General features: G+C 40.5%; 1 protein-coding gene across 2 annotated transcripts in view; it reads right to left on the bottom strand.

Moving 5' to 3' along the window:
* The window catches only part of Atp7a (ATPase copper transporting alpha), a 162674-nt gene extending 149378 nt beyond the window's left edge, over positions 1-13296 (bottom strand). The window contains exons 1-2 of one of the 2 annotated variants that reach the window (XM_010641329.2): positions 13144-13296; positions 7960-8024 (exon numbers count right to left, since the gene is read on the bottom strand). The gene's annotated coding sequence lies outside the window, so the exon portion shown is untranslated. The remainder of the gene's footprint in view (positions 1-7959; positions 8025-13143) is intronic. The other variant, XM_010641330.3, reaches the window with a different exon arrangement.
* Positions 13297-13302: the final 6 nt, after the last annotated feature.

Below are 13302 nucleotides of genomic sequence, written 5' to 3'. Positions count from 1 at the left end.
ACTGACAGTGAAGAGACAACCTACAGAATATGAAAAAAATTGCCAGTTATTCCTTAGACAGAAGACTGACTTCTAGAGCTTCCAAGGACAAGCAGACTGATAACTGCTGTGAACTGTACAGTTGAAATGCTTTTCCTCTCCTCCCTTTCCTACCATCAAAAGCATATCTGCTCTTAATTTTTAAAAAAGCTCAAGTTCAGCTGATTTCTTGGTAAGGCGCACTAGAAAAGTATACATACAAATGTACATTTATTTACATACTAAATTCCTAAATTTATATTAGAGAAAAATGTAAATAATTGAACATTTTTGAGGATTTATTCTTTTTGTGCTGCTGGGATGTATACATTTATGTCTTTGTGAAATACGCTGGTGGTGCCCTTCTTATAAAATTTTTGAAATAAAAAAAGAAAATTAAGAACTAAAATAAAAAAGACTAAAAGGTCCTGAGTTCGATCCCCAGTACCAAAAATAAAGGCAATCAAAAAGATCCAATCAAAAAATGTGCAACTGAAATGAACAGACACTTCTTAGAAGAAGTACAAATGGCCAATAAAGGGACTGGGGATTTAGCTCAGTGTTTCTGCTGCCTGCCCCACAAGTGCAAGGTCCCAAGTTCAATTGCCGGTACCAAAAAAAAAAAAAAAAAAAAAAAAAGACCAATAAATACATGAAGAAATCTTCAACATCTCTTTTAGTACAAGAAAACTGAATTAACAGAAGATTCCATTTTACTCCAGAAAGAAAAGTTATTATTAAGAAATCAAAAATAACAAATGCTGGAGGTTGTGGAGAAAAATGCAGCTCGATCCCTGGTCCCTTGATTGCCTTTTTTTTCCAGTTCTTTATATATTCTAGATGTTAAATCTTTTGTTTTTTTTTTTGGTTCTGGGGATGGAACTCAGGACCCTGCACTAGTGAGGCAGGAACAGTGCCACTGAGCTAAATCCCTGTTCCTCCATTACATAATTTTTACAGACTATGATTGCACCCCCTGGATTTGCTTAACACAACAGTCCTAGATGAAATAAACTAAGCCAACCTGCAAATCAAGATCCACTGGTAGATCTGGAAACCTCACCTCCATGTGCTTCAAACTGGTTTCCTAAAATTACCTTTTTCTATGTGCTACACCCTCTGTCATATGTCCCAGATGGGATCCTCTATGAGAAATGTAGAACAACCCAGCAAGCAACTAATTCTCAAGAAATGTATCTGCCCCAATCTCAATATTCTGATTTTAAAAGAAGCTCCTCCTCATAATAAAGTCTAAAATCATCATAACAATAAACTGGGAGGAAACAAAGGTGGTCCTATGTGATCCTTTCTGTTTGGTGGAAAACAATTCTTTAAAAGTGGCAGGACGGTTAGGCACGGTGGCGCATGCCTGCAATCCTGGCACTTTGGAGGCTGAGACGGGAGGATCGCTGCAAGTTCCAGGCCAGCCTGAGCTACATAATAAGTTCAAATCCAGCCTGAACTACAGAGCGAGACCCTGTCGCAAAAAAAGGCAAGATAATACTGTCATATCTTCTTAGAACATGATTATACTTACATTAAATCCAAAGATAACAAGAGAGAAAATGGAAGTCATAATACGTATTTATTTGGCAATCCACTCACGCCTTCAACCAAGTTAAAGTAATACAAAAACAAATTATAAACAATACTTATTTCATAAACTTCTGACAAAATTGTGCTTAGGTGTAACACAAAACTGGGACACAATTGTTCTCCATTATAGAAATTAATTTAAGATTGACCAGATGCTTCAAATGTAGAACATAACCTACAGCAAGCACTGAAGAGCTGTGGTAATAGCATACACCTAGCACGGATGAGGGACTGGATTTGATCCCCATCACCTCCAAATAAATAAACAAACAAAGCAACCATTAGTCATTCTCAAATGGCCATGTCATCAGGCATGGTGGTGCATGCCTGTAATCACAACACTTGGAAGGCCTCATTGAGGCAGGACGATCACAAGTTTAAGGGCAGCCTGGCCTACACAGTGAGTTCAAGGCCAACCTCAACCACATAATGAGACCCTGGCTCCAAAAAAAAAAATCAAATGGCCATGTCAAATACCTGAAGCTGAATTTCTCTTTATATTTGGATAAGAGAAATACACCACTATTACAGAATCACAGTTAGAAACAAAGGCTAGGCAAATGTACTCTGTTTTGCTTGAAGACATTTCTGTTGGTTCCCTGCCAACTATCAAAGAACACATTTCTTTCTCTTTCTTTGCCTAATCTCCTACTTTTCCTGACCTTTCCTCCGACTTCTAACTGGCACTTCATGAGGATACTGCTTACCCTCTCAGTATCACTTGGTACACATTATCCTTTTATGGCCTGTGAAGCTGTCACTGAGAAAACTTACTATGAAATTCTAAGCCAAACAAACAAATTAGAGCAGGGCATGGTGGCACATGCCCATTATTCCAGCACTCTGGGAGGCTGAGGCAACAGGATCACAAGTTCGAGTCCAGCCTGGGCAATTCAGCGAGACCCATCTCAAGATGAAAAAAGGCTGGAGATGTAGCTCAGTACAAAGGAATGAGATTCAGTCCCCAGTACCACAAGAGAGAAAGAGGAGAAGGGGGAAAGGGGAGAAGGGAGGGGGGAAGGGGGAAGGGGGTGAGAGAGAGACAGACAGAAGAGAGAAACAAATTAGACCTGAGATGAAACCAAAGCGGTATGGCTCCAAACCCGCATGTTCCTGTCTCTAAAACACTAAATCCAAAGGACTCTAGCATAGACTCAACCAGTTCGTCAAAGCACTAGATAGCCCACATTTATCATTTTCAATACGCCTCCCCAACATAAAATCTCTACTACAATCAGGCAAGTACCTTCACTGACTGCCATACCGTCCATGCTCTTACATTTCTTTCTATGACTGTGTTTAGACCGGCCCTCACTGGAATGCTCTGCTCTCTTCTACACATTTAAATCCTATCATTTCCCTAGTCCATCAATTCTACAAAAGCAGGACGATATCCACTGTGTTCATTATCATACCCCCAATGAACATGGTAGCTACTCAATAGATTATTTTTAAGTGGATAAATGAACCGAAGTTTTACTTTTTCCATTAAAAAAGCATGTCAAATACTAGTCACTTTCTCTTTGAATTTTAAAAACTCTGGAACCCCAGATGATTGTAAACTATAGGAACTGCAAACATGTACAAATAAAAATTTTTAAATTTTAATAAAAGAATATTCTTCTTTTAAAAACCCTAGAATAAGTATCATAGCTTAATATCTAATTTCTCTATAATTATTTTATAGTAGAATTATTTCTATGGTTAGACATCAGAGCTTATGCACTACACTTCTTTGCATATTTCCCAGGGCCTAGGTAAACACTGGATATATAAATGAGCACAGAATAAGTATTTCCTAATTGGAGTACTGATAGGTTTTTTTTAAAATGACATTTACACACAACTTTGTGAGAATGCAGCTATTTTGCAGACTAGCTTAGAAATGCACCCTTGCTGACATTTTATATTTCAAAATGCATTTAGCAGAACTATGATTCAGCATTTGACAATTAGGAAAATAATCTGGAAAATCTCGATGGCCCATAGTCTGTGGCTTGATAATTTTTTTTTTTCTGTTTTTTTTGAGACAGAGTCTCACTATGTAGTTGAGACTGACCTGGAACTCACTATGTAGCCCAGGCTGGTCTCGAACTCACAGCGATCCTCCTGCCTCAGCCTCCGGAGTGCTGGGATTACAGGTGTGTGCCACCACACCCATCTTGTGGCTTGATAATTATACAAGGAGATTGTTATGAGTTTTCTTGGTGGAGAAGCAGAATGACTACATTTTCATATGATTTCCTAACTATCATAATGAGTTGTGATTTAACATATTGTGGGATAACTATAGGCTATTGGGCCCTCCTAATCTGAGTTTTCCATTTTTTGTGGTATAATTTAGAAATTAAATATTGCATACAGATAGATTAAATACTGCTCCTGTAGTCTACTAAATTTATAGTATAGTAGAACTATAATTTATAGTATGCAGGTTGCTAAAGTTACTTTTACAGTAGAAAATATATGAAAATAATAATAGTAACTAAACTTTACTGTATATTTACTACCTGCCAGGCACTGTTCTTACTACTTTGCTGAACTTGTTCTTTTCATTTTATTGAACTCATTGACAATCCTATGAGGTTAGTACTCTTACTGGCTACATTTTACATCTTTGAAAGAGGGCAGGGGATGTAGCTTGGTGACAAAGCACTTGCATGAAGTCTTTGGTCACCGCCCCCCCCACCAAAAGCAAAGGTCTATGGCAAGCACAGTGGCATACATTTGTAATCCCAGCGATGGGAGGCTGAAGCAGAAGTATCTCAAATTCAAGCCCAGCCTGGGCAATCTAACAAGACCCCATCTCAAAATGAAATAAAAAGGGCTAGGAGGTAGCTCAGTGGTAGAGTACTTGCCCAGCATGTGTGAATCATTAGGTTCAATCCCAGGACTAGAAGAAAACATAGAAAAGAACTAAATAATCTTGCCATAGTCATACAAGTAGTAAGCAAAGGAGCTAATATTCCAGCCAAGGCAGTTTGGCACCCATACTTAATTCTATCTTACAACACCTCTCATGTACCACACAAAAAAGTCACTATACAATGGTGAAATGAAAATGTCTTTTTGGGGAGCCAGGGATTTAGCTCAGTGGTGTAAGTGCAAGGTGCTGAGTTCAATCCCTGGTACCCCCCAAGAAAGTCTTTTTTTTCCTGGTACTGACGACTAAACCCAGGGTCTTTGCACTGAGTCATATCTCCAGCCCTTTTTCTATTTTTTTATTTTGAGACAAGGTCTTGCTAAATCACTAAATGGCTGAAGCCAGGCTTGAACTTCTGATCCTCTTTCCTCAGCCTCACAGAGTACTGGGATTACAGGTCTGTGCTACCACGCCCAGTATTAAAATGAGCTGAAGTAGAAAGGGAATAATATCACTATCTCAGAAAATATAACCAGCAAAGTTCCAGTTTGTGCTTGCGTATTAATTTTCTACCCTACTTTCTTTTAGAAGAGTTTAAATTCTAAACACGTTATTACAACTATCAAAGTCTTTCCAAGTTCAAATATGTGCTTACTTTAAAGATGACAAAACACAAGCAAACAATTTATTTTCTTCTTTCTAGGAAACTGAGAAAACAAGTAAATTAAGACTGGGTAGGCCGGGCATGGTGGTGCACGCCTGTAATCCCAGCACTCCGGAGGATGAGGCAGGAGGATCGCTGTGAGTTCAAGACCAGCCTGAGCTACGTAATGAGTTCCAGGTCAGTCTCACTACATGGTGAGACCCTGTCTCAAAAAACAAAAACAAACAAACAAACAAAAAGACTGGGTATATCTTTAAATAAGGTACTTAGTTAAAAATAATAGGTCCTTACTTTTGAGAGTAGTTTGAAAAATTCAAGGAAATTATGAGCTGTCATACACACATACACACACACACATATGTGGAGGGGTTAGGTATTTTTTTGTTTGTTCATTTGTTTTGGTTTGTTTTTGTTTTTTGGTGGTTTTTTTTTTGTTTTGTTTTGTTTTGCAGTGCTGGCAATCACACCTAGGGCCTCGTGCATGCTAAGGAAGCAATCTACCATTGAGAAATATCCCTAGCTACAACCAGGTATGGTGGCACACGCCTATAATCCCAGCACTTAGGAGGATGAGGCAGGAGGATTGCTGAAAATTTGAGGCTAGCCTGGGCTATATAATGATTCAAGGCTAGCCTACTCAGGGAGACCCTATCTCATAAAAACAAACAAAAAAGGGCAGGGATTTAGCTCAGTGATGCCAAGCCTGCCTGGAAAGCACGAGGTCCTGAGTTTGATCCCCAGTACCAGGAAAAAAAAAAGAGAGAAATATCCCTAGCTAACATCATAATTGGGGGGGGGCGCTGAGACAAGACCTCACTATGTAGCCCGGGCTAGCATCAAACTCACAGCGATCCTCCTGCCTCAGCCTCCTGAGTGCTGGGATTATAGGTCTACACCACCACACCCAGGTAACATCATAATTTTTAATCATCAAATACATGTGTTCATTCATATGTTCAAAGAAGATAAATGACTATTTCCCATTTTAGGGCAAACAAAGTCTATCATACCAAGAGACATTTTAAAAGTTTCATCCATAAATGAGAATCAAGACCTATTATGTAAAGGTACAGAATCCCAATGATGAATGTAATTGTATTGCATACCTAGATTGTACCAATAAACTCAATAAAAAGAAAAAAAAAGTTTCATCCAACATGTATGGTCTTTTAAAAAAAAATACAAAGCTGTGGGCATGACTTACAGAGTATTTGCCTAGCATCCACAAGGCCCTGATTTGGTTGTTGTTGTTGTTGTTGTTGTTGTTTTTATACCAGGGATCAAACTCAGGACCTTGTGCTTCTGAGGCAGGTGGCAGCATCACTGAGCTAAATCCCCAGCCCTTCACAAGGCTCTGAGTTTAAATCTCCAGCTAGTGTGGTGTTCCAAGCCTGTAATCCCAGAATTCTAGGAGGCTGAGGTAGGAGGATCTCAAATTCAAACCCAGCTTGGGCAACTTAATAAGAGCCTGTCTCAAAAATAAAACATAACCCAGGAATGATAAAGGAAGCCTGTAATCCCAGGAATTGGGAGGCTAAGACAAGAGGGTCTCTGTGAGTTTGAGGCCAGCCTGAACTACAGAAAGAGACCCTGTCTTTAAAACCAAAAAGAAAAAGAAAATACCCACCAGAATCTGTCAGTCTGGACAACATTGTGAGATCCTGTCAAAACAGCAATAAAAACTACAGTTCCTTTGTGTTAGGCAGGAGCATAGATTCTAAAAACAAGACTAAAATTTTTTTGGTTGAAATAGGGTCCTACTATATGATTCAGGTTGGACTTGAACTCACTATGTAGCCCAGGCTGACCTCAAACACATGGCAATCCTGCTGCCTCAGCCTCTCTAGTGCTGGGGTTACAGACATGCGCCACCATGACAGGCATAACTTTAAATCCTAATTTATCTACATATTAGGTCTGGTAGGGGGTGTGGAATCTGGCCCTATGAAGTACGCCTACTCTTACCAAAATGCAAACAATAGACAAAGTATGAGATTTATTTTTCAAACCAGATAGAGAAAACAGTTTTTAGTTCCCTTCATTTCTGTACATTAAAAAATATCAGACTCAAGATCCTATGACTTAGCATTTTCCCTAAAGTTAAGAAACAGGAACTTGTGGGTTATTTTTGTAATAAACACAGTGAGCAAACTCAGTCAATTATAATTGGGACCTGACATTCAAAGTCAAATAATATATTGTACTAAATAAAGTATTCTTCTATCCACTATCACTCAATGAATTCAAGGCTTTAAAGCTCTGAGAAAAAAATCTTTGCCAGCTACTCCTCAGACAAAAGATTAATATCTAGAATATACAAAAAACTCAAAAAAATTAAACCACCTAAAATTGAAGATGTAGTCAAGAAATGGGTAAGAAAAATGAACAGACACTTTACAGAAGAAGAAATACAAATGGTTAACAAATATATGAAAAAATACTCACTATCTCTGGCCATTAGAGAAATGCAAATTAAAACAATACCAAGATTCTACCATAATCTGGAAAGAAAGACAATCATTAGGACGTCAAACAATAACAAATGCAGTCAAGGCTGTGGTGAAAAAGAACCTCCTGCATTGTTGATGGGAATGCAAATTAGTACAACCATTATGGAAATCGATATGGAGATTTCTCAAAAAAATTGAAATGAAAAATTCCATATGACCCAGCTATTCCCCTGCAAGATTTCTTCCCCAAAGAGCTTAAGTCATCATACTACAGCCATGAATGCATACGGTCTTAGTTACTTTTCTTCTTGCTAAGGAAAAATACCCAACACCTACAAGTTAAAGGAGGATAAATTTATTTAGCTCACAGTTTGTAGAGGTTTTAGTCCATAACCTGACTGGCTCCGAGGTCTGGTGGCAAGGCAGACAGGCACTGTAAAGGAGAAACAGTTCATGGCAGGCAGAAGGTAGCAAAGCAAGTATGAAAGGGGCCTTAACAGCACCTTTCTGCCCCTTTTATGTCGAATCTAGGCTACCTGGATTGGGGCAGTGCCAAACCAATCAGTGGATTGATTTAGTAATTACACACCCTTAATCCCAGCATCACACACTCTAGATCTAGCCACCTCTAACAAAAGCCCCATGTATGTTTAGGGGGACATTCAGACACAAACCATAACATTCTGCCCTGGCATCCCAAAGACTCATGCATATCCCTTTATGAAAAAGGTATTTAGTCCATCTACAAGAGTTGCCAAAGTCCTAACAATTTCAGCATTGCTGAAAAGTCCAAGTCCAAAGTCTCCTCTGAGATGTAAGGCAATCTCTTAGATGTAAGCCTTTATAACAATGAAGAGGACCGGGGATTTAGCTCAGTGGTTCCGCCACCTGCCTTGCAAGCACAAGGACCCGAGTTCGGTTCCCGGTACCAAAAAACAAAAAATGAAAAGAAAGTTAAACACTTTCAACATACAATGACACAAGAACCATTCCAAAAGGTACAAATAGGGGGATACAAAGGAAGGCAACAAAAGCAAATCCAAAATCCAACAGAGCAAACATTAAGTCCTGTAGTTCCATGTGCAGCATCCAAGGCCATCTGTGGCAAGATGTGAACTCCACAGGGCTTGGGTGGCTCCACTACTATAGCACTGCCAGTGGTTGTAGCTCCCATGGCTTCTCTCTTGGGCCAGCTCTGCTCCTCCTTGCAGCTTTCCCAGGGCAATCCATGCTCCTGGCTTCTCCAAACTTTTGGTGTCTCCACTGCACCTTCACCTTTACAGCCACAGCTTCACTCACGGCCCTCTTGGGCACACTGCCTGGCCTCCCAGGCCTTCTTCTGAAATCTGGGTGGAAGCCTTCCTGACCCCACAACTCTTGCATTCTGCATGCACCTAAAACCAGTGCCAGGTGGATGATGCCAAGGTCTATTGCCAGGTGGAACAGTAGCCAGACTTCCTTCTCTCTTGGCTGTAGGGGTTGAGTGCCTGGATTGCCTGTGAACCTAGTATGGAGGAACAACTACACTACGCCACCATTCTGGAACCTGGTACTCTGGGGCTCTCTTCTCAAAGCAAATTCTTTCATCTTTGCAACTCTGAGACTACCAAGGCTAGAGTCCTGCTGGTTCTTGTGATGTCCCCAGGCCATCTTTCCTGCTGTCTTCTTCTGAAAAACTTGGCTTTTTCCTGCTAGTCTTTTCAGTGACCAACTTCTCCTCTGTTCCATCTCTGAAGGCTGCAACTTTATTGGAGCTTCCTTTCTGGCCACACTCACAATGTTTTGAATCATTCTGCTGGGCTCTTTGTTCTTGATTCTAAACACAAATCTGACCAAAAGCTCCCCAACAGTAGCCATGCCACTACCTCAATATTAGACTACCTTGAAATTTCTTCCGCGAGATGAATTAGTCTGCTGCCCTTAATCTCATTCTCAGACAAAGTCTCTGGACATGAACAAAATGTAGACAAACTTTCTGCCAAGCTATAACATACATTGTTTGGAGTCCAACAGCCAATGCAGTCTTTCTTCCCAGCAGAAACCTCCTGAGCCTGGTTTTTACCAGCCTTCTGATCTTCTGAGCTCTGACTAGGATCTCCCATACAGAATGCCCTAAGGTGTTCCTTCTCTACTTCTTCAGCTGGCATCTCTGAATCTTTCCTCTCTCCCTTCCCACAAGCCAGTTCCAAAGGCTGCTAAACCACATGGTTAGGTAGTCACAGCAATGACTCCACTTCTCCGGCACCAATACCCAACACCCAAAGTTAAAGGGGGGAAGGTTTATTTAGCTCATAGTTTATAAAGGTTTCAGTCCATAATCAGCCAGGTCCAAGACAGGGTGCATGGTACACAGTCGCTGGAGAGGAGAAATAGTTCATGGTGGGCAGAAGATAGCAAAGCAACAAAGGAGCACCACAGCTCTTTCCATCCCTTATATCTTATCCAGTCTACTTAGGGCAGGTAGCACTCACATCCTTAATCCTAGCATCTCAATCCTAGCATTGCACATGAATCAATTCCAGCATTACACACTCTAGATCCAGCCAGCTCTGAAAAAACCTCACCTATGACTGCATGAGGTTTGGGAGATCATCTAGACACAAGCCATAATACATACCAATGTTTACAGCAGCACAACTCAATAGCCAAATCCTGGAAGCAGCCTGTAAACCTATCAGCAGCCCGTTATCCAACAACTAGATAAAGAAAATGTGGTATCCAGGCTGGAGTATGTACGTGTAACCACTCCCCAATATGACTATAAACTGCATAAATTGTAAACATGTACTAATAAAATAAAATATTTTAAAAAGAAAATGTGGTATCTATATGTAATGAAATACTACTTGACTATAAAGAATGACACACTGGTAGGAAAATGGATGCACCTGGAAAATAAAATGTTGAGTCAATTAAATCAGATTCATAAGCTTAAATACCATACAGTATCTCTCATTTGAGGGAAGTACAAAAAAGAAAATGATAAAAGATGGATAGAAAGGGACAAAGTGACAGATCTCTTGGAACAGGGTATGGAGGAGGGAAAGGATAAGAAGTTGATTTGTGTGTGTGTGTGTGTGTGTGTGTGTGTGTTACCAGGAATCGAACTCAGGACCTTGCACTTGTGAAGCAGGTGGTAGAACCACTGAGCTAAATCCCTGGCCCAGGGAAAGGAAAAAAAAAAGAGTGAAGATATGCCATGCACAGGAACCTAGTAACCTCAATTAATATAAACATGACATGCCATAACATCAGCTAAGACAAACAATATGAACAAGTATGAAAAAGGGCATAGGGGAATCGGAGGAAGAGGGGGAAGGCAATGGAAGGACAGGGGAGCGGGAATCAAAAAAAGAAACATGCTGTAATATGTATATGCAACCATTCTCTAAGATGACTGTACACTGTATGAATTTCAAACATGTATAAATAAGATATCAAATAAAATAGCTTCAAAAACTCAAAAAAAAAACTCTGAAGACGTTTTTATGATCAAAATTAGTACTGTTATAACCTCAGCAGAAAGAGATGGACTTTACATGTACAATATTTGAAGATATATAACACCAATCTGATGCCCAATTCATCCAAATGCACTTAAAAATTACTATCTGATTAAAAATTAGTAGCCGAGTGTAGTGGCACACGACTGTAATTCTAGAACTTGGGAGGCTGAGGCAGGAGGATCTCTATGAGTTCAAGACCAGCCTGGGCTACATAGTGAGTTCCAGGTCAGCCTCAACTACATAGTGAGACCCTGTCTCAAAAAAACAACATAAAAAAATCTGGGTTTGATCTCCAGCACTAAAATATCTCTAGGCGTGGGGGCAAACACCTGTAATCCAGCACTCGGGGGACTAAGGCACGAGGATCACTGAATTCAAGGCCAGCCTAGGGTATACAGTGAGTTCAAGGTCAGCCTGCACTACAAAGTGAAACCTGTCTCCAAAACAATTAAATAAATAAAGCGCTAGAGATGATAGCTCAGCGGTAAAGTGCTTACCTAGCATGTGCCAGGCCTTATATTTAATCTTTAGTATCCCCCAGACAAATGATTCCAAATAATAGACACAACAGTCAAATCAGAATGAAAGGGTTATGTGAAGCACAGCACAGCAAGAAGAAATAAGGATAGAAAATCTGTTTGTTCAATCTCTTTCCTTCTCTCTCTCTCTCTCTCTCTTCCTCCCCCTCTCCCTCTCACTCTCTACCTCTGCTTCCCCCCACCCCAAGCTCTTGCTGTTACGCACACTGGCCTCAAACTCTTGGACTCAGGACAGCCTCCTGCCTCAGCCTCCATAGAAAGACTGTCTCAAAAACACCAAATAAATAAAAAAATAACCTTTCAAATGTTATATGGGTGTGGTGGTTCATACCTGTAATCCCAACACTCGGGAGATTGACACAGGAGGATCCCCAAGAATTTGAGGTCGGCCTGGACTACACAGCAAGACCCCATCTCAAAAAACAAACCCCAAAAAACCAAAAACTTTTTATTTCTTTATTTGGAGGGGATTGAGACAGGGTCTCACAGGCTGGTCTTGAACTCATAGAGATCCTCCTGCCTCAGCCTCCCAAATGCTGGGATTAAAGGTGTGCGCCACCACACCCCACAAAACAAAAACTTTTAAAAAGAGTAAGATAAACAACCTAATTATTCAATTAGTGGAGCTGCTAGATTCATTTTCATCATAGCTGAATTCAACTGACTTAATGGCTCTCTTCTGAAGCCAGGAACTCTGCATTAGTCGTGGGTGGCCTTCCCTCACTTCCTCAGTATCACTTAGTTCAATATTCTGATACATTGTCTCAATACAAAGCCATATTACTGTAAACAATGAGGGTATGATGAAAACAAATTTTAGATCCTGGAAAAATATTGTCTTTGTAAAACGTTACAGAGTGTTGTGTGAAAAATAAAATGCTGGGCCAGAGATTTAGCTCAGCGGCACAGTGCCTGCCAGGCAAGCACAAGGTCCTGAGTTTGATCCCTGGTATTAAAAAAATAATAATAAATAAAATAAAATAAAAATGAGACAAGGACAAGGGTGCAAAGTAACTGGAAAAGGGGCAAAATGAACAAAATGAAGTGGAAACAAGAGCGGTCTCTCAATTTAGCTTATGTTCTCAAAGTGAGACAAGAAGACAAATACCTTTCTGTAAAATTATTTTATCAGTAGTGATGATCTTAGTAACCTTAGTTTCCCAAGTATAAAGAGATGCCAATAAACAAAGACCCCAGTCCCTGTGACTTCCAACACAGAGCACAGACCCTTTTGTTGCTTCAATTAATTAACACAGGCCAAGACTGATCTGGATACTCTCCGTAGGACCCTACAAGAAAGTGACGCGGGTCAGGACCTAATCTCTCCTCTATCCCACTTGGGAAGGTAAAACATAAGTGTGGTAAATATCTGAGTTGTGAAGAAGTGAGAGTTAGGAGACTGCCCCAGATTAACATGACCTTCTCACCACAGCTGGTAGCACAGACTGACAGCACAAAACAGGCTCTCCAGTGGAAAGGGACAGCAGAAAGCCGATGTAGCATTTACCTGGTTTCTCTGTCGTATGGTTAAAATAGAGCGACTCAGACGGCGGCGGCGATAAATCCACGCACGAAGCCTCCAAGCTCACACACTCCCAGGAGTCACCGTAGCCGCGGCGGCTGTGGCGGCGGCGGAGGCGTCCGGGGCGGCGGCAGCAACCCCTCC

The sequence above is a fragment of the Fukomys damarensis genome, unplaced genomic scaffold (genome assembly GCF_012274545.1).
Source record: "Fukomys damarensis isolate Sample0158 unplaced genomic scaffold, DMR_v1.0_HiC HiC_scaffold_39, whole genome shotgun sequence".
Taxonomy (NCBI): Eukaryota; Metazoa; Chordata; class Mammalia; order Rodentia; family Bathyergidae; genus Fukomys; species Fukomys damarensis.
This window is presented reverse-complemented; position numbering and strand designations above follow the sequence as displayed.